General features: G+C 44.8%; 1 long non-coding RNA gene across 1 annotated transcript; it reads right to left on the bottom strand.

Moving 5' to 3' along the window:
- Positions 1–205: 205 nt before the first annotated feature.
- On the bottom strand, positions 206–2,101 carry LOC135806801 (uncharacterized). The gene is made up of 2 exons (XR_010551284.1): positions 1,506–2,101; positions 206–830 (listed from the first exon to the last, which is right to left on the bottom strand). It is a non-coding gene; the product is annotated as an uncharacterized LOC135806801 (long non-coding RNA).
- Between the last annotated feature and the right edge of the window lie 3,859 nt (positions 2,102–5,960).

Raw genomic sequence — 5,960 nt, 5'->3', positions numbered from 1 at the left:
GTTCTGGCTGATAGCTTCGGCCTGCTGCGCCCGTCTATGTACAATGATGGGAACAAACATGCATTTCTGTTTTCTACATATTTGCCGGCTACTGTACTGTGGTATTACAGTTGCAGGTCCCTTATATAAAAATATGTTCAACCCCTCCCACATACCCACATTATAAATATGAACTAACAATTTCACTGTTGGACTCGCAGGCGGCTAGAGAGAAAAGGATTAATTTATACATGTAGCAAAGAAAAGGACCAGGGAACTACAAGTAAATTAGCTACGCTATAATGTCCATGAACAATTTCACTGTATTTGAAATAATTTTGTTTGCTACCCTGAGAACTCTGAAACTTTGGAGCACTGTGGATTATATGTGTATACAACATTTATGAAAGGAAAAGTGGAATAATTTCTAACACATTGTTCAAATAATTATAGCACTGAATTGTTGAGCTTGTGAGCACATTCCAATCAGCACTCTACATATTTTATAAGCGGTGGCAATCGTTAGGAATAGGTCGTGAGTTGTCAGAGTGCTCCAGTATATGAGAGAATGTTTTGTTTGTCTAATCGACGGCTCGTTTGAAGCCAGAGTTGTTTGAACTTGTTTCAGTCGACTTGATTCTAGATAGTAGTCGAAGGAGTACTATGAAGTACACACCACACGTAGCCCGTAAGGTATCTCGTGAGAATTCCGTCGGTACACATCAGGTATCAGCTTGGAAAGATGGCTCCTCTCTGTTTCTTGAAAGCCTGTATAATTGGACTGTGGCTCCAGCGATTCCCTTCTCAGAGCAGATACCATACCCAATACCGTCAATGCATATTGGACAGACCTGTATGCACAACAGAAATATTGGAGAGAAATCTCTAAGCTCATGAACACGTCAGTGAAGTTTGAACTGCCGTTGTTTGTGGCCATCAGTATAAACCTATCGACTATAAGAATAATGTGCAAACAAACTTCTATAACCACAGCTGGGGCCATGGAATTATAAACTTAGGGAACTGCCAATTCCGGTCTGAGTTGCGTTCGAGGCCTGCAATTCATGATGGCTATCGTATGTTGCATTGACCAGAGATCATATTATAAAACTTCCATGCCACATTGAAACACGCACCACTTTCGAGTACTTTGGTATCCCCCACCAAATGGGCATTCATTCTCGGGGTGGCAGGCGTCACTATTCGTTACGCCTGGGTCAGATTTCATTGACGCCAACTGTCATGAAGAATCATTTTTACTTTGACTGGATTTCAGTACAAGTTGTAGAACTGCAGAATCAATTTCGTTGTATTTGGGCAACCATTTCACTACAAACGCTCTATTGGGAAAATAGAATTTTTTTATAAAATACATGTCCAAATTCCACATCTACCCAAATCGGAATACTTGATCACGTATTCAGTACTACACGGAATGTTTAGAAAACGCCAGGGAATAGGAATTTGCTAAATAAAAACTCCAGGCCAGGGTACTAGCATACGAACAAAACAAGATAAAAACTCACCAGTGTACTTGTAGTAATTCATGTCGGTGTAATATTCACGATAAGCAGCGAGGCACCCTCCGATTTGGTCAAGCTGCTTTGAAGTCTGGTTGTTCAGGTGATACAAACGGGCGCCCCGTTGTTACTTCCAGCAGCTTCACTCTCCCTGCGACAGCGGCTATCAGCCTCTCTCTCCATCGTCAACAATTATCACAGATTCAACATTCTACATTTATCAGCACTGCACTGGGTGAATATGTCTCGAGAGGAATTTAGCGGATCAACAACGCTTCGCTGGAGATAAATTCTCCTCTGGAGGACCTTCAGGGTACCTGGAAGGGTATAGAAGACGGGATCGCTCACGACGTTGAGAGAAAATAGAAAACAACGTCCTCTTCGATTGAAAATTGGCCAAAAAGTATGTGAAATGTATGTGCGCAGATGCATTTCCACTGGCAAGCTAATCCCTCATTACGTCATCAGCGCTCGCTCGGCGAAATTCAAAAGTCGTCTTCCTGCTCGACTCGATCGCTTCTGGAGACTCGTTCTTGTTCGAGGGGTCTTCTCTTTCACCTACCTTCGTCTTGGCATCGAAAACTCGGCGTCGAAAATGAAGCCGGAGTGCCCCTTTAAGGGTTCAAAGGGGAACTCCACGAAAAAATGAAAATTTGATAGCCTGTAGAGTTTCGGGCGCTGAGTCGAATGGTCATGGTCCGAAGTCTCTACGAGAAAGCGTTCTTGAGATATTTCAATTTTAGCCACGCCCCATACCAATGTATGTGTGACGTCATTGTGGCATGGTGCGAAAATACTTGGATTTTGAATCCCACTTTCTTCAGGACGAAAGTCACTTCAGAAAGTAGTTTGCCAAGTCGCCTGAGCCGCTGCAATGCCAAATTGTTGTGTTGGAGGTTGTGCCAGTATCATATCATCCTCCAGGGGTTAGTTGTCTCAGATTCCCAAAGGATGGAGACCTGGCAAAGCGCCGAGATGTTGCAATGCGTCGTGAAAATTTCAAGCCTATTTTCGCAGCACGAGCTATGTTTGCTCGCTTCATTTATGATCCAGAGGGACTTGGGAGGTGAGTTTTGACCAGTACGCCGTCCAGGAAAGCCCACATCAGTGTACCAGTGCCCTCCGAACCGTGAGCCTCCAGCAAAGCGAACTCAACAAGCTGCAACTGAGAAAGCAGGGCGAGATACGTTCCATCAGGATCAGAAGAGTACATCACCCCATCAACTCCGACTGCAGCTAGCTGATGAACGATATTACCCCAGTAACTTTGCGCATACCAGTACTCAAACTGTGCACATCTGTCATCAACTGGGACGCAAACAGACAGACCCCCAGCAAGTACGAAGGTTACAGAACTGTTTGCTTGCGATGTGCAGGCAGCATGCACGACGAACTGTCTCACCAATCCTGCCAAACTGAACCAGTGTAAGTTGATTGCGTGGATATGTCTCTATTTATAACAGCTACCCTACTTCTGCATGGTTGCATGAATATCATATCACTCAGAGCAGTTGTTAGAAGTCTGGACAGCCTAGGAATAGTGCAAGAAAGGTGAAACAAAAAATTATTACACTCCGAGTTCCACGCTTGCGGGATCACCAGGCCAAAAAAATCTTATTTCGAACAAGGAATGGGTTCTGGTTGTATGCGAAAGAAAAGTAAGTGAAGACCTATTGTGCAAGGAATACAGTGGGAACTACACATATTATACACATGCACTCACAACCTTCACCCACATGCGCGCGCGCCTGTGCGTGCACACACACAAACACCACAACACGCACACATACGCACCCACATACTCAAACTCACTCCCACGCACGCTAGCCTAAGGATAGTACATATGCTGTAGTAGTGGTGTACTTAGTGAAATGACTATGTGTACATCTAATGACGCCGCCACTCCACGCCAGAAGACAACAAACATCTGCTGAACATTTTTGCTCCCGTCTCTTATGGGCAACACAGGGAATGAAACGAAAAATGCAATTGAGAACAAGAGTCGTCCTGTACGGTGAAGTTTCCATTTTCCCTTACAGCAGTATATTGTCTAAGCAAGTGTGTTTTCTCCACATTCTTTTTGCCATGCAGGTATATCACAGTGTCCTGCCAAACTACATTCTCAAACGCATTCGTTTCTCAATTCTGGGGATGACTGGACACGCACATCTCGCAGCTCTTGACGACGTCAATGTCAACCGTCGTCACAGCACAACCAAAAAGACCGCGATAGGAAGGTATAAAGTCCAGTTCTCAAAGCATAAAGAAGACTGTGGCCAAATAGAAAATTATACGACAGAAAGAGCTATGAGTATGTTGACAAGCTCATGTGTGAGGTGGTAGCGGTTGCAAATGGCAACCTCGATGTTCCTGCCTTGGAGAAGCGTGTTTCCCTGCCAAATTCCAGGTGGAAGCCTCCTGAGAAGGCTGAGGTGGTGCAGGATTTGGATATCTTTGCCTGATGGTATTCACAACGCAGGCTGGAAGACGACAACGAACGTGCTTGCCCAATTTGCGGTGTACATAGTGTGTACTGCCTGTGTGCTGCATAGCGTAAAGATCTACACAAACACAGAATGTCATATGGAATGTGTATGATGAGTGCTTGTACACATACCACATTGCTGTACCGTAATAATTATTATAGTCAAATTCTCATTTACTCTACATATGCGCTGTATTGCACCTACCGGTACCTACCTGCACTTTCAGTGCGCGCGCCATACTACTAATTTAGTGTCCACTGGTACAAAGATGGAGGGTCTTGTAGAATTTCCCATAATTGCTGATTTCAAATTGAATTCCAATGATCTGGGGGATGAATACTGATTAGGACGCGTTCGATTACCTACTAGTACAGAGATGTCTTGGTCAGAAAGTACAGATGTCTTACTCTCCTGCCAGAATTTGTGCATTATTTTGGTGTACGCTTTCTTGACCCCACGCTTGTACGTTGCATGCCATGGAACGAGTTTATTGACGAAGTCTATCGCTTGAAACGATAAAGTATGGGTTCGGGTGTGATCAAATGCACCCATGGTGCTCATAAACTGTGTGCAGTGCTCTCTTCACCAACAGAACACTACCATACTTTGCAGATCTTGTACTAATCCAAGGGAAAATGACAAAGACAAAATTATGTGTTTGAGTCATGCATGAAAACTTGTGATAACTACTAGCACTATTAGTACAACGTTGTTCGTGCTATGCCTGACAACAATAAGTTACACAAAACATTACGCGCATCGATCCTCACAAGATAAGTCACGACATACTCGGAGCAAAGAGAAATTTGTTTGTGTCATGCATGAAACTTGTGATAACTACCAGTACAATGTCTTTCTTGTGCGACGCCTACTGTAGTGCGCCTGACAACAATAAATTTCCCCCAAAAATAAGTGTATCATGCTGATACGTGATCCTCACAAGACAAGTCAAGGCAAACTAATTATTGAGGCTTACCTAATGTCAGACTCTTCTGTCACTGGCATTGGCGGCTTCTGCATGTCGAGATAACCTCGAAGAGCAGTGGTGGGCACAGCCTAATGCAAGGATACGGTCTCGTAATCTGCGAGGTCCGCTACGCAAGAAACCTTGGGCCGTCTTGTCGACAGCGACGGCAGCATCCTACCAGCAAAATCATTCCGGCGGGCTGGGCATGGCTATACACTTTTGTCCACGCTCGCACCAGTCGGAGTCCCAAACGAATCGAGATTCTGGTGGCCAAGCTACTCGTCTTCTGTCGGACGCAGCTGCTGAAGTATCTTTTTCCTCAACATTTGTTACACGCGATGGCAGCTCCTCAGCAGAGTATCTGAGCTCCCTGCCCCAACCAAACGCGGCGGTGGGCTGTTGGTCGTCTTCACTGGCCTCAGCATCGCTGCCTTCATTGCTGGGGACAGAGGATTGCTCGGAATCGCATATCTTCCCTTGAAATACCAACTAAAACTAGTGCTTGTAGATTGGCGAAGAGAAACGACTATGCCACAATGACGTAGGCAGCCCGTGATGACGTAGCCAAATGGCCGCATGACGTCAGGGCGCGGCCCCCGTTTTTGCAATTTCAAAGTGAAATATCTCAAGAACGCTTCGTCGTAGAGGCTTCGGACCAAGACCATTCGACTCAGCGCCCGAAACTCTACAGGCTATCAAAGTTTCATTTTTTCGTGGAGTTCCGCTTTAATGAAAGGTGATATGCAAATATGTTCACCACCTATAAATGAACGATTTGATTTTAAGGATAAGTAGCAGGCTTTGGCCTTCTAAAGTTTATTCTCTATCAACCATCCCTCCAAAACTGCGCGCTCAAAGCCGATATTATCAACACGTTGCCACAGCACCCCATCAGCAATGCAACACATCGGTTGTTACTGAGTTCCCACATTGTGCATACAGCTGTTTCGAATGTTAAACTCTCGTCGATGAGAGTTTGATATTGTTAAATGGCTATAAAATAGCCAT

The sequence above is a fragment of the Sycon ciliatum genome, chromosome 1 (assembly GCF_964019385.1).
Source record: "Sycon ciliatum chromosome 1, ocSycCili1.1, whole genome shotgun sequence".
Taxonomy (NCBI): domain Eukaryota; kingdom Metazoa; phylum Porifera; class Calcarea; order Leucosolenida; family Sycettidae; genus Sycon; species Sycon ciliatum.
The sequence above is the reverse complement of the archived record's forward strand: the minus strand, read 5'-3'. Positions and strand labels throughout refer to the sequence as shown.